General features: G+C 45.0%; 3 long non-coding RNA genes across 3 annotated transcripts in view; 1 reads left to right on the forward strand and 2 right to left on the reverse strand.

The window, feature by feature from the left end:
- The window catches only part of LOC109027885 (uncharacterized), a 153,192-nt gene that overhangs the window by 65,044 nt on the left and 60,632 nt on the right, over nt 1-27,516 (reverse strand). The window lies entirely within an intron of this gene.
- Nucleotides 9,683-13,175, reverse strand: LOC109027886 (uncharacterized). Its single transcript, XR_002006970.2, has 2 exons — nt 13,049-13,175; nt 9,683-9,905 (listed from the first exon to the last, which is right to left on the reverse strand). It is a non-coding gene; the product is annotated as an uncharacterized lncRNA (long non-coding RNA).
- Nucleotides 12,585-15,600, forward strand: LOC134759097 (uncharacterized). The gene is made up of 2 exons (XR_010134989.1): nt 12,585-12,810; nt 13,276-15,600. It is a non-coding gene; the product is annotated as an uncharacterized lncRNA (long non-coding RNA).

The following is a 27,516-nucleotide window of genomic DNA, read 5'->3' on the forward strand; positions in this document are numbered from 1 at the left end:
GTATCTGGATTCCCAGCAGCTATTCCATGGAGCCATTCATTGGTACTCCTGCTTTCTCAGGGGCATCTTATAGAGGCAATGGACTTTATCCAGTTCCCTGGCTCTCCATTTGTGAATTGCAAGTTCAAGGCATCCAGCCTCTCTGCACTGTGTCCCCCACTATAAGACAGGAACAGTAATGCTGACTGCTTACAATAATGATGAGTGAACAGAAGAATTCATGTGAAGTGCTTTGCATATCTTCCACACAGAGGGAGTTAATAAATAGGTGCTACTGTTATTAATGCAGGTATTAAAGGGTAGACTCTATATAAGTGGTCTGTTTAAAGAGCACCTAAACTAGTGCAATCCATAAAGAAATTTAATATAAATATAGTATCATAATAATTCAAAAAAATTTTTACAATGCACAAACCTGTTAGCTTAGTTTTCAAAACTTTTGCAAGAAACAATACATATGGTCATTTTTAAAAGACTGTGGAAGTTTCGTGGTGTTTTCTATAATTATTAACCAGGTTCAATTTTGCTATGTAATTAGAATGACTCTTCTTGGGTTATTTGAAATTCCAAAAGAATATTTTTAAAACTGACAAGGCAACTTTTAAATCTAAGAAACTTCACACATCCAATCCACAAATGTTAAAAGAATGGGATCAAGATAAGAACTATACCAAAAGCACTGTTAATGAAAGAAAAAATTTAAAATTAAAAACTTTCCACCTATGAAAGACACTAATATAGGATGAAAAGACAAATCATAGATTGAAGGAAAATGTTTACAGATCATGTATTTTTTTTTTTATATGGAGTCTTGCTCTGTCATCCAGACTGGATCTCAGCTCACTGCAACCTCCACCTCTCAGGTTCAAGCAATTCTCCTGGCTCAGCCTCCTGAGTAGCTGGGATTACAGGTGTGTGCCACCATGCCTGGATAATTTTTGTACTTTTAGTAAAAACGGCATTTCACCATGTTGGCCAGGCTGGTCTTGAACTCCTTACCTCAAGTAATCTGCCCGCCTCAGCCACCCAAAATGCTGGGATTACAGGCACAAGCCACCTCATCTGGCCCACAGATCATATATCTGATAAGAAACATATCCAGAGTTTATAAAGAACTCTTAAAACTCAACAATAAAAAATAACACTAAAAAGAAGGGCAAATTTCAACAATGATGTATAGATGGTAAATAGCATGTAGACCCCAATTATCAGTATAAAAATGCAAATTAATATTTTAATGAGTTACTACTACATACCTATTGAAAGGTGACGATCCTAAAACCAGATAATACTAAATGTTATCTAGAAGGCAAGACAAAAATAATTCCTATTCACTGCTGGTGGGAAAGGAAAATATCTTCCAATCTGGAAGATAGTTCGGCAGTTTCTTACAAAGTTAAACAGACATACCATAAAACCCAGCAATCCACTCGTAAGTGTCTACCTGAGCGTATTAAAGAGGCATGTTCACGAGAAACCCTGTACACAAATGTTTATAGAAACATTCTTCATAACTGCCAAGGCTAGAAGCAACCAATATTGGATAAACAGCCTTGCTACTTTCATATAATGGAATATTATTCAGCAATACAGAGAAACAAAGCGACAAAAAGACATAGAGAAAATGTAAATGCATACTGCTAAGTAACAGAGGCCAGTCAGAAAAGGCCCCATACCAATAACTGCAATTATAGGACTTTCTGAAAATGGCAAAACTACAGAGACACTAAAAGGATCAAAGGGTGCCAGAAATTTTGGGGAAGTGGGGAGAGTTTAATAGGTGGAGCATAGGGTTTTTTTAAGAGTTTAAACTAATCCGTATGATCCTATAATTGTGGATACAGAGTGCTATTTGTCAAAACACATAGAACTTTATGGCACATAGAATGAATCTTAATGGATGCTAATTTAAAACTAAAACTGTTCAGGAGGTCAAGGTACCCCAGGATGGAATGCAATATGTGACAAAAAATCTAGCTGTATTAACAAACAATCTCCCCAAAGGGGTTAGGGCGGAAAAGTGTTGACTTAAGCAACTCTAGGAATGAGCAGGGTCTATAGGACTACAGACAAAAGAAACTGTCCGTAAGCACTCTACTTTAGTTGATAAAGCTGTTTCCCATGGGGGTACTGGTTAACAATTCTGATACTGCTATAGATGAACACTGGAAATGAATAACTAGTGGATGGCAGATGGTAGGAGCCTGCTTCCTGCTTCTTACTGTTGAAGCGGGAGGTTAGAGATAAGCAAAAGAAAAAAGTTAGAATTACTCATGGGGTAATGGATGAGAGACATCAGTATGAATTTCTGTTTTGCTTAAAATAGACACAGCTAGTTTTATATATAATTATTTATAGATAAGTGTATATACCAGAGTTACTATACACACACATACCTCCACACTATGTAGGCTAAGAGGACCCAGAAACAAAAACACCCCAGGAGCACCAGCATGGTTTTAAATACCATTCTCCAGTGAGAAGAACCAGGGCACACTGGAAAAATGGCTGAGTCTAGGCCTGGGACAGAAAATATGTAATATGAGCCAGGAGCATCTTGTAGTGCCAGAAAGTAAGAAAGTGCTAAAAAAAAAGTTTTAATTGATGTGGAAGAGACACAGGAGCCAACTGAAATAGCTCCCATTGGACAAAGCTGGAACAATTCAGGCCACAAAATTAAGTTGTGTTGGACCATAACTCAAAGTATAAGATAAATGTCCATTAGTCCATACTCATATAACTAAATAAATGCCTGAATAAACAAATAAATACTTGGGAAGAAGAGACACATCTCCTGTGCAGAAGAATTCCAAATAATTTATGTAGACATTTCACCCTGAAGGGGGTAAGCCTAACTCCCCACTCCTTAAGTGTGGGCTGTGCAGTCACCTCCTTCCAAGGAGCACAGGATGGGAGGGGGTGGCTTCACAGAGGAGATACCTGAGCACCACCACTGCAGCCAGGTGACCAAGGTTCACATCAGCAGTGATGAGTCGTGTTCATAGTATGTAACCTTGATATGACATGATGGAAATGGCAGTTTATCTCTGTGCAGAAAACCCACAACACCAGTCTAACCATGAGAAAAACATGTGAAAAATCTCAACAGCAGGACAGTCTACAAAATACCTGACCAGCATTCCTCGAAGTTGCTAAGCTCATCAAAAACAAGCTAAGTCTGAGAAATTGTCACTGTCATGAGGGGCTATGTCAACTAATGTAATATGGTATCCTAGATGGGATGCTGGGACAGAAATAACGCAAAAAGTTCAAAACAAGAAAACCTGAAATAGGTATTGGCTTTGTGAATGTTTGTATGCCCCAGAGATTCATATGCTGAAAGCTAATTCCTGATGTGATGATATTAAGACATAAAGCCTTTGGGAGGTGACCAGCTCATGAAGGTGCATCCCTTATGAATGGGATGAGGCCCCAGAGAGCTGCCTCACCCCTTTCACCATGTAAGGACACACAGAGAAGATGCCACCTACGAGCCAGAAAACAAGCCCTCACCAGACACTGATTATGCTGGCAGCTTGATCTTGGATTTTCCAGCCTCCAGAACTGTGAGAAATAAATGCCTGCTGTTTTTCCCTTACCTAGTCTATGGTGTTTTGTTATAGCTGCCCAAATGTACTAAGATCACTAATTGTCATATTAATTAATCACAAATGCACCATACTAATATAAGATGTTAATAACAGGGAAAACTGCATATGGACTATATGATAACTCTGTACAATTTCCAGTTTTTCTGTACATATAAAGCTCTTATAAAAATCATTTATTTAAAAGTTAAAATGAAACTGTATATACACTATACTGTAGTTGGTAAAACTGTTTTAACAATTCAGAAAGTTCTTTATGTCTATACTAGGATTGAACAAATAAATGAATAAATGACAATAGGGGTCTGGTTTCTCATTGTCACAACACAAGTTATTTTTTAAAAAAAAAGCAAGAGAGGAAGTCTAGAATTAACCCTGGACTACTGGATTAGAGTCAGAGATATCAGTATAAACTTAACACTTAGTTTATCATTATATATAGAGAGATATACATGAATACAGAAGCAATTACAAATACATGTGTACACCTGGGTTAATAGCCACTCATGTATTTCCTAGCTCTGTCTGTTGGGGAAGGCCCAGACAGAATGACACCCTAGCAGCAATGAGTACAACTATGGCCAGATCTTGGTTTCTACATAATATCCTCCAATAAAAGAAACAAGGGCTCCTTGGAGAAATGGCTGATCCTAGGCCTAGGGAAGGGGATACACAAGATGACCTTCAGCATCTTATAATGCCAGAAATCAAGGAAGTGCTCACAAAGCAAACAAATGAAGGCATGCCGAAGGGACCAGGAACCATCCTGAGAGTGCTGCCCGTGGACAAAGCTGGAAGAATCTGAACATCAAAACACAAAATATAGCATTGGATTATAGCTTAAGGTATAAAATACATATACATGAGTCCATACTGATTGAAATAAATCATTGAGTAAATAAATAAGTGGGAAGAAGAAATGAATTGTCCTTCAAGAAGCATTCCAAATAATCTGTGCAGATTCCCACCCAGAAGCGGGGCTCAGTTCCCCTCCCTCAGTGTGAGTGGGACCAGGTGACTCACTTCCAAAGAACAGGGTGTGGGAAGGGAAGGGTGGTGACTTTGCGGTGAGGATTCCTGGCGGCCAGCACCTTAGCCAAGTGATCAAGGTTAACATCAGTGATGTCATATTCACACCATGTACCCCTGATAGGAGCAGGTCACATTCCCTCTGTGGTATTCTTTCCACAAACCTGTAACCTCTGTCTAATCATGAGGAAACATCAGATAAACCCAAGCTGAGGAACATTCTACAGGTTTGTCTGACCACTACTCTTCAAAACTGCCAAGGCCATGAAAAACAAAGACAGCCTGAGTGACTGTCTCAGAGGGGACTCCAGAGACACAACTAACTGTCACGTGGCATCTTCAGTGGGATCCTGGGACAGAAGAAGGCATCCATGGAAAAGCCTGAGAAATATGAATAAAGTCTGGAGCTTGGTTAACAGTAATTTACCAACGTTAATCTCTTAATTTTGACAAATATAGCACAATTATGTAAGATATTAATACATGAGACAATGGGGTGAAGGGTAGACAGGAACTTCTTGTACTTGTAGCTTATCTATAAAACCCAAGTTAGGTCATGCCTGTAATCCCAGCACTTTGGGAGGCCAAAGTGGGAGGATCACCTGTGGTCAGGAGTTTGAGACCAGCCTGGCCAACATGGTGAAACCCCACCTCTACTAAAAATACAAAAATTATCCACTCATGGTGGTGGGCACCTGTAATCCCAGCTACGTGGGAGGCTGAGGCAAGAGAATCGCTTGAACCCAGAAGGCAGAGACTGCAGTGAGCCAATATCACACCATTGCACTACATCCTGGGTGACAGAGCGAGACTCCATCTCAAAAACAAACAAAAAAACAAAGTTAACCCAAAATAAAAACTTCATTAAAAATAAAAATCAAACATTATTTTACTCTCTTCTTTTACAGGGTTACAGTGTAATTTGTCAAGACTGTGAAGCCGCAATGTGATCTTATTTTTGTAAGATATAAAAATATACTGTTAATAATTGTGATATGTATCCTAAGTATCTATCATATCTGACAGGACGCGTGTGTCCGTCAGGAAGTGCTTGGAGGCACAGTGGCCCTCAAGCCTGGAGTCATCCTTGGCCCGCAGTGAGGCTCAGGTCTGTGCGCAGGTACTCACCAAATGAACCGAAAACTGCTCTGGGGGCGTTGGTTTGAGGGCAGCTGAACTGGGAGATCCTTGTGGAATAGAAGTTGCTTCCCAAAGATCCCAGAAAAATAGTACACTGGACCTAGCTCAGAATGATCCAGGGGCTCCTGGAGCCTTCTCCAACATAGCAGACCCTAGAAAACAGCTGAGGTGTGGGGCAGGAAGCAGGATACCAGGACGACCCTGGGCCTCTCCACCCCAACCCTGCCTGTGCACCCCAGGCCCTGGAAGCTGGGCTGGGCTCCTGAGCTTGGCAGCCCAGGCAGTGGCCAGGCCCCTGGGAACCCCTGGGCTTCCCAAGGCAGGAGAGGACAAACAGGCCACCATCTCTTATAATTTCACCTCTTCACTCCTCAGAAGTTGGAATGTGTCATACCGGATAACATCTTAGAGTCAATGGTATTGCTATAAATTACATTCCAGAAAGATGATTAATAAAGCTGACTAAAGTCTGGCCGGGCGCAGTGGCTCACGCTTGTAATCCCAGCACTTTGGGAGGCCAAAGCGGGTGGATCCCAAGGTCAGCAGATCGAGACCATCCTGGCTAACATGGTGAAACCCCGTCTCTACTAAAAAATGCAAAAAATTAGCCGGGCGTGGTGGCAGGTGCCTGTAGTCCCAGCTACTCCGGAGGGTGAGGCAAGAGAACGGCGTGAACCCTGGAGGCAGAGCTTGCAGTGAGCCGAGATCACGCCGTTGTACTCCTGCCTGGGCGAAAGAGCAAGACTCCGTCTCAAAATAATAATAAATAAATAAATAAATAAATAAATAAATAAATAAATAAATAGTAGACTAAAGTCTGTGGGAAGGGGGAGGGGTAACACACACATCCTAGTGACTCTCCGGGACCGGGAGAAGAGAATCAGCAGTGCCTGCTGTGGGATCCAGAAGTTGGGAATGAGGAGGACGAGAACCCCAGCCGATCAGTGTGCACGAGGCAAACCGGGCAGCTGCCCTGAGCCTGGGTGTGTGCCGCCCTCTTTGTCTTTCCTGTGCCCCTTATGGTGTCCCAGGTCCTCACACACACACGCCGATGCCCTCTGGACATCACCTGCAATTCCAAAGCCCCCGTGACCCCTCAGCAAGGCCCCTTCTTCCTCAGATACCCCACAGCCCGGCTTCTTGTATCCACTGGCTCTCCTCCTCATCCATCTCTCTCTCTCTCACACACACACACACACACACACACTCGCACTTACACACCTCCCACACGTGCTCACACACTCACTTGCACAAGAGCATACACACACACAAACACCTGCACACACCTCACACACATGCTCACACACAAACATGCACTACATACACACCACACTTTGTCACTTGCAGACACACCTCTCATGCTCACACCCTCATTTGTACAACCTATCACACACAGATACACTCACACACTTATACACATTTACACACATCACACGTACTAACACGCTTACTTGCACACTTACATCTCGCACTCACATGCTCACACACTTGCACACATCTCAGACACACACTACATACACACACACCACACTCACACAGTCACTTGAACATGCTCACACACTTGCATACACTACACACATTCTCATACACTCAGCCAATTTACACACATCACACTCACACATTCACTCTCACATACATAAAAATACACCACACACATACTCATAAACACATCCTTATACACACAGACACATGCATGTCCACACACACATGCTCACACCCTCACACTCATACAGATGTTCACATGCACAATGCTCACACACGTACATGTTCACACACTCACACATGAATACACACACTCACACACTTACATCCACATACATGAATACCCACACTCACAACTCTCACACACACAGTTGGCGCCCAGCTCCTAACTCAGGTTGTACGACTGGGGACCAGCACTGGGATTCCCTGCGGTCCACTGCTGACAAAGCTCTAAAATAAAATCCCTGGCCCCGAAAGGCTGCTGGGGACACCAGAGGTTTCCTGGGCTGTTTAAATCAGGTCCTCCCTGCTCGGAGGGGAGGGAGGGAGAGGGTCTGGCTGGAGTGGGGAGGCCAGCATTGCCCAGTCTCCCGCCCTTCCCAGACCCCTGCCAGCACTCCACGGAAGCGCCTTTGGAGAGGTGCACAGACCCGTCCAGGGAGCTGGTCCTGGGACGCGCGGGCTGTGGGTCCCTCAGCCAAGGGAAATGGGATCCCCTGAGCTAGTTCTTTGGCGGCCTTGGGGCTCCGAGCTGTGCCGGCCCCCCAGGAGACACCTGCTATGGCCGTGCCCCACCCAGCCTGCAAAGAGTCCGTGGGGGCATGGGCCTCAGGGGGCGTTCACCAAAGCTAAGCTCTCTACAAAGATGCAGTGAGCACTTGCTGCAAACCAGGTGTCACCTCAGGGCCTGGGTGTGCACTAACTCCCCTCTGCTCATACGCCCAGATGCGATTTGGGGAAAAGGACAGGAAGGCATCAAAGACCGCCGAGAGCCGAGCCTGACACTGACAGCCACAGAGCAGGGCTGGAAAGCCCAGAGGCCACAGCAGGTGCTGCGTCAGGTTAACAGCTCAGAGAGCCCTCTGCAGGGGCTGGCTTCAGGGTGCTGAAGGACCCAGGCATGGGGAGCAAGGGCAGGGGCGTCCTGGGCTGGGAAACAGCCAGGCCAGCAGAGGGACCAGCTAGTGCTCCAGGAAGAGGAAGACTAGCTATGGTCAGGCGGGCAGACGCGGGCAGATCAGAGCTTAGTAAGCCAGGACAGGGCAGAAGGACCACGCTGATGTTATCAGGACACTGGGGGTTCCTGTGCGGCAGGGCAGTCATCTGATGACAGTTTCAAAAGATCCTCCGGGCAGCTGCATGGGGACTCGGTAGTGGAAGGCCAGGGGCACAGGGAAGCCACGTGGGGGCCTGTTGCCGGCCTGGGCCGGACAGGATGAGGGGGCTGAGGGCAGCGGGGCTGAGGGGAGGATGCCCGGGTGCACTTGGAGGGAGAGGAAGCGGTGCTCGTCAGCAGGCTGGGTGTGTGGGAGTGGGGACGGAAGGAATCACGGAAGCCCCATTGTTTTCACTCGAGTGAACTGAGTGGGTGGTGGTCTCATTTCCTGAAATGAAAATTCTGGGGGTGGGGGAAGGAGGGGGGTGGTGATAAAAGCCTAACTTGTATCCCTGTTAACTTTGAAATTCCCATTGGATACCCCAGTGGGCATGGCAAGAAGACAGGTGGAATTGTTGTGAGGTTGGAGGGAGTGGGCTCTGAGGCCCGCCAAGGATGGACAAAAGGACTGAAAAGTCCTTGGTATACAAATGGAATTTCAAACCAGGCCCTGGATGAGATCTCCTGGGTGCAAGCTCCATGTGGAGGGTACAGGGGCCCAGGCAGAGCTTGGTGTGCAGGGAGAGGGGACAAAATGAGGCTGGGAGAGAGAGTGGCAAGACGGGGGCAACGCTCTGAGGGCGATGAGGTGAGATGCAAGCGCAGAAGCTTTCCAGAGCCCAGCTCAGCATAGAGCAGGGTGCACCCAGGGCTTCCCACGGCCCAGGCCACCTGCGCCAGAGGACCCTGATCCAAGTCCCTCCAGTCACACTATTCCCTCCCCAGGTTTTTTCATCAAACTAAGAAATCTCTCCACATGCAAGGCGACCCTCTTTGGAAACGTCTTCCCTACTGTTGCACTGACTAATGCATCTTGCCGGGCTACAGCTCTGCTTGACTTTCTCGCCAAAATACAGGCTTGAGCTCCAATTGCCTGGGAGGTGTGCCGTGGATTCTGACAAAGCCTCCATCTCCCTGTCCCCACCCTCTATCCCCTCCGGCGGACCATCACCTTATAGCATTGCCTTCTTTGAAGTCTGTGGAAGCCCCCAGGGAAGGACCCTCTCCCCTTCTGAAGGCACATTTGCATCACAGCGAGTCACGAACATTAGCTCATTCAACTCCCCAACTTTAATGAGCTTAACACGCAGCAGGGGTGCAACATTTTGGAGGTGAATTGACTTAAATTGTCAGCTTCCAGCCTGCGTGACATCACCAGTTCTTAGCAGAGGAGCCCATGGCTCTAAGGCTTCCCTGGATGCTCTTCAGGATGCCTCTGAGGCCCTGAAGCCAGGCAGGACACAGTAAATTGATGCTCACAGATGCATTTTCTGCAAAGAGAGTGCAGAGTTTTATTGGAATTATCAGTGATAGATGAGGTTTTTTTTCTTCTGTTGCATTGTAGCTATTGGATTCTAATCTTACTCAAGTTTGAACAACTCCAGGGAAAGGGCTGTTGCCTTCACCTCCTGTAGCTGATTTGAATAGACACATGGCACATTTCTCCTAAAATCTGGCTCCCCCAAGTCCTTCTTCCTAGTGCTGAGTTCTGCATTCCTGCATGGCTTTGGTCTGGGGTCTCTGTGTCCCTATTCCTTCAGCCCACACTCCAAGTGAGGCAAACACTTCACTGGGAACTAGCTCCAAATAGCCACCTCAAGCCTTGCCCTGTCCTGGAGGTTTGGAGCCCAATAAGTCTGCATCCTAGGTACCAAGGTGGGTCTGCAAAAACAGGAGGCACCCAAAATGGCATCCCTAACACAACCCTATTTAAAATTGCTGGGCCTTTTAAACTGATTTCTGTACAGCCTGGTGGTACCAGTTGCATCCACAAACATTTGTGGAGCGCACCTGCCAGATGCCTGCTCTAGGCTCCACATGCTGTTGTGAACAAAACAGACAAACATCTCCACCCTAATGGAATGAATTTACCTTTTTTTTTTTTTTTTTTGAGATTGAGTCTCGCTCTGTCGCCCAGGCTGGAGTGCATTGGAGTGATCTTGACTCACAGCAAGCTCCGCCTCCCGGGTTCAGGCCATTCTCCTGCCTCAGCCTCCCAAGTAGCTGGGACTACTGGCACCCGCCACCACGCCCAGCTAATATTTTGTATTTTTAGTAGAGACGGGGTTTCACTGTGTTAGCCAGGATGGTCTCGATCTCCTGACCTTGTGATCCGCCCAACTTGGCCTCCGAAAGTGCTGGGATTACAGGTGTGAGCCACCGGGCCCTGCCCGGAATTTACCTTCTAATGGAGCAGACGATAAACACAATTAAGTAAGGAAGTATCTATAGTATGTTAGCTGGTGATAAGTGCCAAGGAGAAATTGAAATAGAGAATGACCATAGTAATAAAGAGCATCGTCACAAACACTTGAACAGCACATGCCACACACCAGACTAGTCTCAATATTCTCTGTGGCCCAGCACAGTGGCTCATGCTTGTAATCCTAACACTTTGGGAAGCTGAGGCAAGAGAATCACTTGAGCCTAGGAGTGCGAAACCAGCCTGAGCAAGATGGCAAGACCCCATCTCTACTAAAACTTAAAAATTAGCCAGGTGGCTGGGCGCGGTGGCTCACACCTGTAATCCCAGCATTTTGGGAGGCCGAGGCAGGTAGAACAGGAGGTCAGGAGATCGAGACCATCCTGGCTAACACAGTGAAACCCCATCTCTACTAAAAAATACAAAAAAACTAGCCGGGTGTGGTGGCGGGCACCTGTAGTCCCAGCTACTCAGGAGGCTGAGGCAGGAGAATGGCATGAACCCGGGAGGCGGAGCTTGCAGTGAGCCGAGATCGTGCCACTGCACTCCAGCCTGGGCGACAGACCGAGACGCAAGACTCCGTCTCAGAAAAAAAAATTAGCCAGGCACAGCAGCCCACACCTATAGTCCCAGCTACTCAGGAGACGGACACAGGGTGCCTTGGACTCCTGGGCTCAAGGGATCCGTGAGCTATGATTGTGTCACTACATTCCAGCCCGGGCAACAGAGCCAAAGATAAATAAATAATAAATGTTCTGTGTGCATTTACTCATTAAAACTCTCAGGACAACTGTCTGAGGCTGGTATCGCTATGATTCCCATTTAAATACGGTAAGGGGAATACCTTGCCCAAGGTCACACAGCCCCAAGTGATGGCCCAGGGTGAAGGAAAAGGAAAAGGAGGTATGGAGCAAGGAAGGCACTGCAGCCAGGGAAGGCCCTTGGCACACAGCGTGTTCTGTGGTATGCTGGCTGAACCTGGTCATTGCCAGGAACTTTATGGTTAGCTAGAACCTGGTGCTGGAGGAGAAAGCCACTCACGGGAGCCAAGGGTAGTTTCTTTCTACCTATCCACCCATGATTGTTTTCTAAGAAAGAAAGGAGAAATCAAAGAAATCACAGAATTTGAACACTGTATAAAACCTAATGTTTGTGGAGCAATTGAAGAAAAATAAACAGTGTGGTGAAGTAAACAGTTAACAAAAGGCTAGCATATGTTTACCTAGAAGATGTGAAGAATTGTTTCCAGATTAAATGGTTTGGAATGAGAACTTCCACACCTTGAATATAAACTAAGATTTGCCAACTGTGAGAAACATTTAAAATGCTAATTACTTTAAAGGATGAGAAATCTGAAAACATGTTTTAGGGAAGAAAAGAACTGGAAGGACAATGGGCACATATAAGCCATGGTATTGCACAGGTTCAGCACAACAATGGGCAAAAAAAAAAATCAAAAAGATTGGTCTACATGGAGACTTCCAGCAGCCCCCTCTCTGAGGCCGAGGAGTCTTGTTCAAATACTGTCTGATTGAGAGATAATTATGGGGGAAATGCCAATTCCACATTTCATATCTCTGCACTTTAGTACTGTCAGAGCCCCACGGAGACGGGATACGAAAGGAACAGTCTGACAGGCGAGAGAGGGGAGCCATGCAGTCCTGGAACTGTGCCAGGCAATGTGGAAGTCATTGAGATTTACCAGCATCATTTCCATAATCGTTTTTGGATGCACAACAGCTGAAGATTGTGCCTGGATTCCCCTTTGCAAGCATTCTGGAGTCACAACATCGGCATAGAAGGTGGCCAGCCTTTGGTTTTTGCAGTCGTTTGTGGAGTCTTTATGGAAGAGCAGCGTGGTCAAGAGACCACGGCTGCGTAACCCCGTCTGCAGTGTGTGAGGCCGGAGTGCTGACCCTGGACCTGCCCAGTCATGCCTTCTCGGTCAGCTGTTCATCTCATCTGCTACCACGGTAAGAAATGGTTTTCATAAAGCCATTTATGAGTTATGAAAATCCATTATTTTCCAACTGAGAAGGTAGACATCAAACTGCAGAATCAATGAGGCAGTAACAGTTTTGAAAACTCAGTACAAGCAGTGACTCCTTCTGCTGTGTAAGAACCGATCAACTTGGCCCATTTCCCCTTCTCTAGAACACTGAACTACAGCGTTAGATAACTAGATGGTGCCCGTGACCATGGGCCCTTTACCTGCTCCACAGTGAATGAAAGTTCACCCCAGAGCAGGGTTACACCCTGCGGAGGGCTGGGCCAGGTCCACAGTCCTCAGAGATGCCCTGAGTTCATCCAGAAGGGCTCAGCCATTTGCCTACGCCAGGCCAATGCTCTAGTCAGCGTGGAGGGGAGGGTTACGCTGGAACCACTGAGTCAGCACATTGTGGACCAATAATAGCCTAATAACAGCGTCTCTCCAACAGGGAAAAGAAATGCCCTGAAGACTGCTGGCCGTGTGTTCAGTGATTCTCACAGAGCACAGAAAATGAAACATCAGAGAAACTGCCCTTAGGCGGGGCTGGCAAATATCTCCCCTACTGGGCGCAGGGCAGACTTCACCTCAAGGTCTTCCTCCACACACATTCCACAGCCCAGCCAGTCCTCCAGGGCGGAACTCAAGATAAATCTATTCACCATCTCTGTTCTCTTGGGAGTGGGGGAGGATACGAAGCTGAGGTCTAGCATCCGGGCCAGGGCTTTCTCGGCCACGGCTCCTGGCCTGGGTGAGGGTGGGAGGGAGCAATGTGATGATCAACACTCCAGTTTCTTGTCCAAGGCTGCCTGTGGCCGATGTGCTGCCTATCTGGGGAGAAAAGGGAAACACGTAGGCTTGTCTCGGGTGTTCCTAGAGGATTTGGGATGGCCACCCATGGCTGAAAACTAACTTGGTTCACTAGAGTGTGTGACATCGGGACCTGAGACCCAACTTACCAAGTGCTATCTACGTGACTTTACCCCTCAGTGTATTCATCTATGAAATGGGGATAATACTAGCACTGGAGGATAAATAAATCGATCAACATGTGTAAAGTGCTTAGAAGGTGCCTGCCATGCAGGAAGCAAACACTGGGCACTAGCTATCGCTATCATTTCTGCTGTCCTCAATGAGTGCAACTAGTTGCTGGGCTGGGGTAGCTGAAAGTGACCGGTAGTAGAGGGGGTGAGAACAGATAAAAGGCCACGACGCAGAGAAGCCAGAGGACATGCAGGTTGAACTCCAACAGGAGCAGTGGCTGTAGGGGAGAGGCTTGACCCTGGAGCTGGTCATGATGTGCAAGTGGGATGGGCTGGGGGCTCCCGTGTGAGAGCACAGGAGGAGAGGCTGTGTTTCCCAAGCCTGCAAAGGGCTAGAGTAAAAAGTGACCTAGGTATGCCCAACAAGGCCTGGCGACTTGGCGTTCTCCACATATGCAATTCTCCTATCAAAGCAGGTTCCCAAACCCTGGTTTCTTCCTGCCTCTCAGCCTAACATTATCATTGCTCCTTCATCCATCAGAGAGCCTGGAGTCTCATCTTTCAGTGACTTATCAAGGCTAGACTATTCCTCAGAATCTCCACTGTGAATCAGACTACTGTTAAGATAAACGCTAATGCTTAAGTCCAAAATCTTGGACTCAAAGAAGGAGTCAACATGGTAAGAGGCCCTTCTGATGCATCATCCCAGAAACTTCGTCTGACACCCTCCACCACGGGTCCTCCACACTGGAGGGGATGCCTGGACAATTGTGCACACAGAAACAACATTTGTTCTCACTGGTTTGCTCTGCAGTCCCAGAAGCCCACCAAACGGAGTGGGAAAAAAAGACATCTTGGGGCAAAAGACAAAAGTGCGATTCGATACACTGATCTCATGTAAGCATAGTTCTAATTAGCTAAATCGTTCCTTCAGCAATAGTAAAGAGAGACTGCAACAGATCTGATACTCCAATAGGCTTTGTCCAATCTGGCAGAGTGGATTCTTTATCTGAAATCATCCACAACAACCACTTTCAGAACGGGGCCAATTTTCAGACCTAAATTACCTCTGGCTCCACAGTAGCATCTGCCCATGAAATCAGTTTCTACCAAAAGCTTAAACTCTCCAGCAGCAATTATCTGGAACAGCCTCAAAACTGCATTTTTGCCATTTGAGACTGTTTTCCACAATTGCCAGCCATCTTGCCTGTTAGCATGCCTGTGGGAAGGACGGGCTGGCAGTATGGCGTTGATTCCCTATTTGAAGTTGTTGTCCTTGAATCCTTTATGACCATCAGACATAACACCCAGTGAAAATGACGCCACCTGCATTTAGAATTATTCAAAACCTGCCACCTCACAGAGGAAAATTCAGCCCACCCTCAGGGATGCAGGTCTTGACTCTGTTCTGGCTGAACTGTTAACAATTCTCCTTTGCAAACTCCCAGAAGGAGACTTGATGATCTCTCCCACATAGCACTTAATGGGGAAGCAAAAACGATTTTCAACTGAGGGAATGTTTTTGCAAAGTGGAAATCAAATCCATTTGTTAATCTTCAAAAACTCTGGGCTGTGCAGATTCTCAGGAAGACACTAAGCATATGGATCACAACAGCGATGGACCCTCAGCAAATGGAGCCTGACAACTCCAGAACCAAGCACTTGCCTGGGGGAACTCCTCCCAGCAAACACTTCTCAAATGGCAAATCTGGGTCCTGTTAGCTATGCTGGCTGTGATCTACTGGTGAATGAATGCCTATCACCAATAGTTATTACAACATCAGCCTTCTCTATAGAGTTTCTGAGTGATTTTTTGCACAGAAATAAGGATTATAGTTTACAACACTGCAGTGGTCCTAAGCTCAAAGTCCTCATTCTTCAACCCGAGAGTTCTTTATGTTGGTTACCCCTCAATTACATGTAACACAGGCTCCATCAAGACAGAGACAGTGTGTGTTCGCTTGATTAAAGTAAGCCCGCAGGCAACAGGATAGATTCCTAACCCCTAACTTTTACTTAAACTAAAATACACGAACAGGAAAATGCAGAAAACACATCTGCCAAACAATGTTTCAGTTTTCTCATGCCTCAAAATTATCTTCTCAGGCCAGGGCTGTTATTTTCTCTAATGCAAGTCCATGTGAGGGCAAAATCAGTGTTGCCTTTCCCATATGCCCTCATCAGATGGTTTCAGGCAGAACTTTCCTGCAAACACTGAGCCACACTGGCCTAGAAGGTCAGTCAGTTTGCATTAGCTCAGCCCTGACTATTCACATCGAGTCGTGCTAATTTCCGTTTACCTAAGAAGTAAAGGTTTTCCAAGGCTGGTTCCCAACCCTGCTCATATGCTATGGAACTTAGATGATTCTGTGAAAAACTGAGAAGGCTCCAGATATCTGAGACAGCTATGGGGCATGTGCTCAGAAAGCCCAGCCTCTGTGGAAAAGCAGAGCTTTCTGTGTTTCAGTGAAAATGCCCGTGAGGTTTAAGTCCTCCCTCCTCTGAAATGACAGAAGAGACATCCAGCCACTGTGGGTTTCGACAGAGGAGGGTTAAGAAGTTGGGCAACACCAGCGCCAGTGAACCCTCGGGGCCAGGAGAGCAGCAGCCTGGTTTGGTTTTCAGTCACCCACTGTGGTGGGAACAATAATGTGGGATGAGATCAAGTTCAAGAACAGTACACGCAAGCAAAAATCTCATTGTTCCTGTTATTACATTGTGAACATCTCCTCTTTTGTTTTCTTTTAAAGAGCATTGTTCAAAGGTTAAATTTGTTGGCTAAGACATCTCCTGAAAAGCTTAGTAACTTGGAATTTTGGTGGCCATAGTTTTCTTCCTGTGTGAGCTTCCCTCCAAGGTTAATCTTAAATATAGAATCTCCCTCCTCTTTCCTTCCAAATCCTCTTTTCTTTCCGAGCCTTCCAAGTACATGGTTAGGCTCCGTTCCTGTTCTCAGCAGCGTGTACCATCATCTCTGCCAGACTTCCTCCAGCTGCCGCCCATGAGTGCATCTGCTGTAGAGTTCCCCACTTGAAAGGTGTCCCAGAAAGCCTGGCCTCATTTTATTCCCAGAGGAATCCCAGAGCCCTGGGAGACAACAGCTAACAGCTGGTCCAGAGATTGTTGTACAAACTTTTGAGGCCACAACTGGCAAATTGTAAGAATACGATGGAGTGCAGGCAGACTGGTTTGCCTGAGCTGATTCAGACAAAAGACAGGGTGGGGAAGAGGACAAGTGGCTGTGGCTGAGGATGGAGCAGGTCTCTACTTCTGTCCTGCACGTCTGTCCATCCTTAGTGCTGGGCATCTGTGATTTGTTTTAAAATTTCAATAGTTTGGGGGGTACAGTTGAATTTTGGTTACATGGATAAGTTCTTTAGTGGTAGTTTCTGAGATTTTGGTGCACCCATCACCCTGAGAAGTGTACACTGTACCAATGTGTAGTCTTTGTTTTATTCCTCACCCACCTCCCATACTTTCCCCTGAGTCCTCAAAGTCCATTCTATCATTCCTTTTTTTTCTTTTTTTTCTTTTTTTGAGACAGAGTCTCGCTCTGTCACCTAGGCTGGAGGACAATGGCTCAATCTCAGCTCACTGCAACCTCTGCCTCCCAGATTCAAGCAATTGTCCCACCTCAGCCTCCCAAGTAGCTGGGATTACAGGCGCCCGCCACCACACCCAGATACTTTTTGTATTTTTGTAGAGACAGGTTTCACCATGTTGGACAGGCTGGTCTTGAACTCCTGACCTTGTGATCCACCAGCCTCGGCCACCCAAAGTGCTAGGATTATAGGCATGAGCCACCGCACCTGGCCCATTGTATCATCCTTATGCCTTTGCATCCTTATAGCTTAGCTCCAACTTATAAGTGAGAACATACGATATTTGGTTTTCCATTCCTGAGTGACTTCATTTCAAATAATGGTCTTCAAATCCATCCAGGTTGCTGCAAAGGCCATTATTTTGTCTGTTTTATGGCTGAGTACTATTCCGTGGTATATATGTACCACATTTTCTTTATCCACTTATTGGTTGATGGGCATATATGTTGGGTCCATATTTTTGCAATTGTGAATTGTGCTGCTATAAACATGCAGGTTGCGCACCCATGATATTATAATCGTTTCCATCTTGGTCACTATCTACCGTATCATAAGCACAAAATTATGACTTCACAAGAGGATGGGCCAAATGAGAAGCAGAACTGTGAGGGAAAAGAATGCTTGTTAAAGTAAAACTATTCTCAATAATTGAGAGAGGAATTTCAGAAACTAACTCTGGCCAAGACCTTTTTTTTATTTATATGTTCTCAGCATTAGAGCTGTGTCCAAACCATCCCTGCTGACACATCCATGACAGCCTAGGATAAATAAGCCTTTGAGAAACTGTCTGAGGAGTGACATGGGAGCTGCCACCAGGCCTTCCCAGGGAGCTCCTTGACTTCCCGCGCCCACTACCTTCCCACCATAAAGGTGGGCCCATTCGCTTTTGATTTTGAAACTAAAGCAAATTTAGCTTACAGAAGCCATGTCTCAGGGTGGAAAATAGCTCATCTCTACTGGAAAACACTGACAGGCCATTCGATTCATCACTGAGCAAAAATCAGCGTGAGAGTATCCAAAATGAAGCGGCAGAAGGAAGGAATTCACAGGCGCATCAGGAAAGGTCGTGTGGCAGCAGCGTTTGCTCCGCAGCCCGAGAACTCCCTCCAGACCAGCAAGAAGAAATGAAGGACAGTCAGCCGGCACTGCCACTCAGAGGACTTGGTGCAAGGAGAAGCCGCGGCCAGCACTGGTCCTATTGCCCATGCTCCAGTAGCTTCTGCAAGCTGTGGGATCACCAGTCCCATTGCTAATACAGGTTAGCATAAACATACCTTATCCAAACAGAGAAGAAAAGACACAGAGTATGTATAAATACATATTATAGATTCATGATACATAAAGTGTGTCGATAACCTAAAGATTTCTTTGCCAGGCATGGTGGTTCACGCCTGTAATCCCAGCATGTAAGGAGGCCAAGGAGGGCGGATCACCCAAGATCAGGAGTTTGAGACCAGCTTGGCCAACATGGTGAAACCCCGTGTCTACTAAAAACACGAAATTAGCCAGGCGTGGTGGCTGGCGCCTATAATCCCAGCTACTTGGGAGGCTGAGGCAGGAGAATCACTTGAGCCTGGGAGGCAGAGGTTGTAGTGAGCCTAGATCAGGCCATTGCACTCCAGCCTGGGCAACAAGAGTGAAACTCCGTCACACACACAAAAAATAAATAAAAATAAAAACCAAAAAAAGTAAATAAATAAAAAAGATTTTGTATAAAAATATGAAATTCAGGCTAGACAGCAAGCAAAGAATGCAATGCACTTGCAACTAACATTTCCCCAATAGTGCATTAAATGCCACCAGGGCTCAACTCCTGATCCCATCATCATAAACAGAACAATGGGGAAAGTACAGATTTTAGTTTTATACATACATATTGGACGCAGGCACCAATAGATATGATAGCACATGCTACCTGTGCCTTTGACACACAGGGTCATGCAGACGATTAAAAGAATCTCACTGAGTTTCCAAAAAGGGCAAAGCATTCAGGAAACTCCTCCACCCCAACTTGCCCCCATCCACCGAAATGGAGCTGTCCCATTTGCACTGAACACCTCTGCAAAAATTTGTGGTTGGAATCATGTATGTGAAAAGAATGCCACCCTAGGGGACTTAGGAATTGCACTCTGGATGGAGGACGATGTGGGAAGGAGCCAGGTGGTCTTGTGGGAGATGATGCAAAAAGTGAGATGTGGTTGCACAGGAAACACTTCCTAAAAGTCAGAAGAAAAAGTGTGTGTTCAGCAGCCGGGGGAGGGTGAGAGGAAATAACTCACAAATCTGAATTGTGTCCTACAATACAATATATTCCATCCTGATCAACCAAATAGCTGGCAGGAAAAGTACTTTGACTTTTATATCCTTTTCTCCAGACAAAGAGCTCTGTGTATGGCTGTGTATTTGAATAGGTGCGCTTGCAGGACAGCTGCTGAGACGCAACCCTGTGCTTGCAGGAGAAAGAGCTGATGCTAACCCTGGATCCGCACAGAGCTGCCTGTGGGAGCCACACACCGAATGCCAATGTAAAGCCCACCTCAATGACAAATCCAAACTCACATTGTGTCACACGTTCTACAGACATCCAAGAGGAATGGAAGACTTTTCTAGAATCTCCAAAATACTGCCTGGGTTCAACTCACCTTGACCAATTACTACCTTAGTTACTCTCAGCAAATAACTAAATCTCTCTATGAATCAGTTTTCTTTTTTTTTTTTTTTTTTTTTAATTTTTTTTTTTTATTATACTTTAAGTTTTAGGGTACATGTTCACATTGTGCAGGTTAGTTACATATGTATACATGTGCCATTCTGGTGTGCTGCACCCACCAACTCGTCATCTAGCATTAGGTATATCTCCCAATGCTATCCCTCCCCCCTCCCCCCACCCCACAACAGTCCCCAGAGTGTGATATTCCCCTTCCTGTGTCCATGTGATCTCATTGTTCAATTCCCACCTATGAGTGAGAATATGCGGTATTTGGTTTTTTGTTCTTGTGATAGTTTACTGAGAATGATGGTTTCCAGTTTCATCCATGTCCCTACAAAGGACATGAACTCATCATTTTTTATGGCTGCATAGTATTCCATGGTGTATATGTGCCACATTTTCTTAATCCAGTCTATCATTGTTGGACATTTGGGTTGGTTCCAAGTCTTTGCTATTGTGAATAATGCCGCAATAAACATATGTGTGCATGTGTCTTTATAGCAGCATGATTTATAGTCCTTTGGGTATATACCCAGTAATGGGATGGCTGGGTCAAATGGTATTTCTAGTTCTAGGTCCCTGAGGAATCGCCACACCGACTTCCACAATGGTTGAACTAGTTTACAGTCCCACCAACAGTGTAAAAGTGTTCCTATTTCTCCACATCCTCTCCAGCACCTGTTGTTTCCTGACTTTTTAATGATTGCCATTCTAACTGGTGTGAGATGATATCTCATAGTGGTTTTGATTTGCATTTCTCTGATGGCCAGTGATGATGAGCATTTTTTCATGTGTTTTTTGGCTGCATAAATGTCTTCTTTTGTGAAGTGTCTGTTCATGTCCTTCACCCACATTTTGATGGGGTTGTTTGTTTTTTTCTTGTAAATTTGTTTGAGTTCATTGTAGATTCTGGATATTAGCCCTTTGTCAGATGAGTAGGTTGCGAAAATTTTCTCCCATGTTGTAGGTTGCCTGTTCACTCTGATGGTAGTTTCTTTTGCTGTGCAGAAGCTCTTTAGTTTAATTAGATCCCATTTGTCAATTTTGTCTTTTGTTGCCATTGCTTTTGGTGTTTTGGACATGAAGTCCTTGCCCACGCCTATGTCCTGAATGGTAATGCCTAGGTTTTCTTCTAGGGTTTTTATGGTTTTAGGTCTAACGTTTAAATCTTTAATCCATCTTGAATTGATTTTTGTATAAGGTGTAAGGAAGGGATCCAGTTTCAGCTTTCTACATATGGCTAGCCAGTTTTCCCAGCACCATTTATTAAATAGGGAATCCTTTCCCCATTGCATGTTTTTCTCAGGTTTGTCAAAGATCAGATAGTTGTAGGTATGCGGCGTTATTTCTGAGGACTCTGTTCTGTTCCATTGATCTATATCTCTGTTTTGGTACCAGTACCATGCTGTTTTGGTTACTGTAGCCTTGTAGTATAGTTTGAAGTCAGGTAGTGTGATGCCTCCAGCTTTGTTCTTTTGGCTTAGGATTGACTTGGCGATGCGGGCTCTTTTTTGGTTCCATATGAACTTTAAAGTAGTTTTTTCCAATTCTGTGAAGAAAGTCATTGGTAGCTTGATGGGGATGGCATTGAATCTGTAAATGACCTTGGGCAGTATGGCCATTTTCACGATATTGATTCTTCCTACCCATGAGCATGGAATGTTCTTCCAATTGTTTGTATCCTCTTTTATTTCCTTGAGCAGTGGTTTGTAGTTCTCCTTGAAGAGGTCCTTCACATCCCTTGTAAGTTGGATTCCTAGGTATTTTATTCTCTTTGAAGCAATTGTGAATGGGAGTTCACTCATGATTTGGCTCTCTGTTTGTCTGTTGTTGGTGTATAAGAATGCTTGTGATTTTTGTACATTGATTTTGTATCCTGAGACTTTGCTGAAGTTGCTTATCAGCTTAAGGAGATTTTGGGCTGAGACAATGGGGTTTTCTAGATAAACAATCATGTCGTCTGCAAACAGGGACAATTTGACTTCCTCTTTTCCTAATTGAATACCCTTTATTTCCTTCTCCTGCCTGATTGCCCTGGCCAGAACTTCCAACACTATGTTGAATAGGAGCGGTGAGAGAGGGCATCCCTGTCTTGTGCCAGTTTTCAAAGGGAATGCTTCCAGTTTTTGCCCATTCAGTATGATATTGGCTGTGGGTTTGTCATAGATAGCTCTTATTATTTTGAAATACGTCCCATCAATACCTAATTTATTGAGAGTTTTTAGCATGAAGGGTTGTTGAATTTTGTCAAAGGCTTTTTCTGCATCTATTGAGATAATCATGTGGTTTTTGTCTTTGGCTCTGTTTATATGCTGGATTACATTTATTGATTTGCATATATTGAACCAGCCTTGCATCCCAGGGATGAAGCCCACTTGATCGTGGTGGATAAGCTTTTTGATGTGCTGCTGGATTCGTTTTGCCAGTATTTTATTGAGGATTTTTGCATCAATGTTCATCAAGGATATTGGTCTAAAATTCTCTTTTTTGGTTGTGTCTCTGCCCGGCTTTGGTATCAGAATGATGCTGGCCTCATAAAATGAGTTAGGGAGGATTCCCTCTTTTTCTATTGATTGGAATAGTTTCAGAAGGAATGGTACCAGTTCCTCCTTATACCTCTGGTAGAATTCGGCTGTGAATCCATCTGGTCCTGGACTCTTTTTGGTTGGTAAACTATTGATTATTGCCACAATTTCAGCTCCTGTTATTGGTCTATTCAGAGATTCAACTTCTTCCTGGTTTAGTCTTGGGAGAGTGTATGTGTCAAGGAATGTATCCATTTCTTCTAGATTTTCTAGTTTATTTGCGTAGAGGTGTTTGTAGTATTCTCTGATGGTAGTTTGTATTTCTGTGGGATCGGTGGTGATATCCCCTTTATCATTTTTTATTGTGTCTATTTGATTCTTCTCTCTTTTTTTCTTTATTAGTCTTGCTAGCGGTCTATCAATTTTGTTGATCCTTTCAAAAAACCAGCTCCTGGATTCATTGATTTTTTGAAGGGTTTTTTGTGTCTCTATTTCCTTCAGTTCTGCTCTGATTTTAGTTATTTCTTGCCTTCTGCTAGCTTTTGAATGTGTTTGCTCTTGCTTTTCTAGTTCTTTTAATTGTGATGTTAGGGTGTCAATTTTGGATCTTTCCTGCTTTCTCTTGTGGGCATTTAGTGCTATAAATTTCCCTCTACACACTGCTTTGAATGCATCCCAGAGATTCTGGTATGTTGTGTCTTTGTTCTCGTTGGCTTCAAAGAACATGTTTATTTCTGCCTTCATTTCGTTATGTACCCAGTAGTCATTCAGGAGCAGGTTGTTCAGTTTCCATGTAGTTGAGTGGCTTTGAGTGAGATTTTTAATCCTGAGTTCTAGTTTGATTGCACTGTGGTCTGAGAGATAGTTTGTTATAATTTCTGTTCTTTTACATTTGCTGAGGAGAGCTTTACTTCCAACTATGTGGTCAATTTTGGAATAGGTGTGGTGTGGTGCTGAAAAAAATGTATATTCTGTTGATTTGGGGTGGAGAGTTCTGTAGATGTCTATTAGGTCCGCTTGGTGCAGAGCTGAGTTCAATTCCTGGGTATCCTTGTTGACTTTCTGTCTCGTTGATCTGTCTAATGTTGACAGTGGGGTGTTAAAGTCTCCCATTATTAATGTGTGGGAGTCTAAGTCTCTTTGTAGGTCACTCAGGACTTGCTTTATGAATCTGGGTGCTCCTGTATTGGGTGCATATATATTTAGGATAGTTAGCTCCTCTTGTTGAATTGATCCCTTTACCATTATGTAATGGCCTTCTTTGTCTCTTTTGATCTTTGTTGGTTTAAAGTCTGTTTTATCAGAGACTAGGATTGCAACCCCTGCCTTTTTTTGTTTTCCATTTGCTTGGTAGATCTTCCTCCATCCTTTTATTTTGAGCCTATGTGTGTCTCTGCACGTGAGATGGGTTTCCTGAATACAGCACACTGATGGGTCTTGACTCTTTATCCAACTTGCCAGTCTGTGTCTTTTAATTGGAGAATTTAGTCCATTTACATTTAAAGTTAATATTGTTATGTGTGAATTTGATCCTGTCATTATGATGTTAGCTGGTGATTTTGCTCATTAGTTGATGCAGTTTCTTCCTAGTCTCAATGGTCTTTACATTTTGGCATGATTTTGCAGCGGCTGGTACCGGTTGTTCCTTTCCATGTTTAGCGCTTCCTTCAGGAGCTCTTTTAGGGCAGGCCTGGTGGTGACAAAATCTCTCAGCATTTGCTTGTCTGTAAAGTATTTTATTCCTCCTTCACTTATGAAGCTTAGTTTGGCTGGATATGAAATTCTGGGTTGAAAATTCTTTTCTTTAAGAATGTTGAATATTGGTCCCCACTCTCTTCTGGCTTGTAGGGTTTCTGCCGAGAAATCCGCTGTTAGTCTGATGGGCTTCCCTTTGAGGGTAACCCGACCTTTCTCTCTGGCTGCCCTTAACATTTTTTCCTTCATTTCAACTTTGGTGAATCTGACAATTATGTGTCTTGGAGTTGCTCTTCTCGAGGAGTATCTTTGTGGTGTTCTCTGTATTTCCTGAATCTGAATGTTGGCCTGCCTTGCTAGATTGGGGAAGTTCTCCTGGATAATATCCTGCAGAGTGTTTTCCAACTTGGTTCCATTCTCCGCATCACTTTCAGGTACACCAATCAGACGTAGATTTGGTCTTTTCACATAGTCCCATATTTCTTGGAGGCTTTGCTCATTTCTTTTTATTCTTTTTTCTCTAGACTTCCCTTCTCGCTTCATTTCATTCATTTCATCTTCCATTGCTGATACCCTTTCTTCCAGTTGATCGCATCGGCTCCTGAGGCTTCTGCATTCTTCACGTAGTTCTCGAGCCTTGGTTTTCAGCTCCATCAGCTCCTTTAAGCACTTCTCTGTATTGGTTATTCTAGTTATACATTCTTCTAAATTTTTTTCAAAGTTTTCAACTTCTTTGCCTTTGGTTTGAATGTCCTCCCGTAGCTCAGAGTAATTTGATCGTCTGAAGCCTTCTTCTCTCAGCTCGTCAAAATCATTCTCCATCCAGCTTTGTTCCATTGCTGGTGAGGAACTGCGTTCCTTTGGAGGAGGAGAGGTGCTCTGCGTTTTAGAGTTTCCAGTTTTTCTGTTCTGTTTTTTCCCCATCTTTGTGGTTTTATCTACTTTTGGTCTTTGATGATGGTGATGTACAGATGGGTTTTCGGTGTGGATGTCCTTTCTGTTTGTTAGTTTTCCTTCTAACAGACAGGACCCTCAGCTGCAGGTCTGTTGGAATACCCTGCCGTGTGAGGTGTCAGTGTGCCCCTGCTGGGGGGTGCCTCCCAGTTAGGCTGCTCGGGGGTCAGGGGTCAGGCACCCACTTGAGGAGGCAGTCTGCCCGTTCTCAGATCTCCAGCTGCGTGCTGGGAGAACCACTGCTCTCTTCAAAGCTGTCAGACAGGGACATTTAAGTCTGCAGAGGTTACTGCTGTCTTTTTGTTTGTCTGTGCCCTGCCCCCAGAGGTGGAGCCTACAGAGGCAGGCAAGCCTCCTTGAGCTGTGGTGGGCTCCACCCAGTTCGAGCTTCCTGGCTGCTTTGTTTACCTAAGCAAGCCTGGGCAATGGCGGGCGCCCCTCCCCCAGCCTCGCTGCCGCCTTGCAGTTTGATCTCAGACTGCTGCGCTAGCAATCAGTGAGATTCCGTGGGCGTAGGACCCTCCGAGCCAGGTGTGGGATATAGTCTCGTGGTGCGCCGTTTTTTAAGCCGGTCTGAAAAGCGCAATATTCGGGTAGGAGTAACCCGATTTTCCAGGTGCGTCCGTTACCCCTTTCTTTGACTGGGAAAGGGAACTCCCTGACCCCTTGCGCTTCCCAGGTGAGGCAATGCCTCGCCCTGCTTCGGCTCGCGCACGGTGCGCGCACCCACTGACCTGCGCCCACTGTCTGGCACTCCCTAGTGAGATGAACCCGGTACCTCAGATGGAAATGCAGAAATCACCCGTCTTCTGCGTCGCTCACGCTGGGAGCTGTAGACCGGAGCTGTTCCTATTCGGCCATCTTGGCTCCTCCCTCTGAATCAGTTTTCTTATCTGTAAAATGAAAAAAAATAATAGTGCTTACTTCATGGGGTGGTTGTGAAGATTAAGGAGTTAATAAGTGTAAAGCACTTAGGAATGATCTCTTGATAAATGTGCTACTGTTGTTGCGGGACACAGTAGGACTTATTTCAGTAAGTGATGGCTGATGTTGTTGTTGTTATTGTTACAAGAAAACCCCTCTCTCTCCAGCAGCAATGAACAACAATGAACAACTATTCTTGATCTGAGAACACACACCCACTCAGAGTAAGCAGGCTGTTATATGCTCCAGGCTTCACCGTATCTGTCACTTTCATATTTGTTCTTTAAGAGATGATCCCAAACTTTCCACACTTACTTTTTTTTTTCTTTCCCCAAGATGGAGTCTTGCTCTGTCGCCCAGGCTGGAGGGCAGTGATGCAATCTTGGCTCACTGCAACCTCTGCCTCCTGGGTTGAAGTGATTCTCCTGCTTCAGCCTCCCAAGTAGCTGGGATTACAGGCGCCTGCCACCATGCTTGGCTAATTTTCATATTTTTAGTAGAGGTGGGGTTTTACCATGTTGGCCAGGCTGGTCTTGAACTCCTGACCTTGTGATCCGCCCACCTCGGCCTCCCAAAGTGCTGGGATTACAGGTGTGAGCCACTGCGCCCAGCCTCCACACTTACTTTTACTAACACTTCCCCAATTAACTTGCAAACTCCACAAAGTCAATTTCTTTTTATACCTTTCTTGATTTGCCAGAAGTGTGGTCAACAAGTGAGGGGGAAATGAAATATTTGGTTATAGAATCTTCATATCCCTCACCCTGCTACAGAGAGGTAAAGGGACCATGGCAGAACCCTTATGTGAGGAAAGGGAAGGAAGCGTCCTGTGATTGCCAAAAAAAGTTGGATTTGTCTGAAATTGACCAAGAACCTCTTCGTGAATCTAACGCTTGGCTTCTTTTATTAATATGTTTTCAATAAAATCTACTTTCAGCTTCAGAGGAGAAATTGACAGTGTCCAAATTTCTGCCCAATTTCCTAATCTGTTTATAAAGGTTTATATACTATTCATTTTTGACTAAATTTTTATTGTGAAATTTGTAGATTCACATGCAACTGTAAGAAGCACAGCAGAGAGATACCTGTTCCCTTTATGCAGATTATCCCAATGTGACACCTTGCAGAACTATAGTACAATAGCACAGCATGATACAGACATGGTACAGTCGAGACACAGACATTTCTGATATTAGGACACCACGTTTTGACATTATGTAGCCACACATCTATTTACCTGTCACACCCACTATCTCCCTAATCCCAGCCAACCACTAATCTAATTTCTGTTTCTATAAT

Source organism: Gorilla gorilla, chromosome 7, assembly GCF_029281585.2.
Source record: "Gorilla gorilla gorilla isolate KB3781 chromosome 7, NHGRI_mGorGor1-v2.1_pri, whole genome shotgun sequence".
Lineage (NCBI taxonomy): Eukaryota > Metazoa > Chordata > Mammalia > Primates > Hominidae > Gorilla > Gorilla gorilla.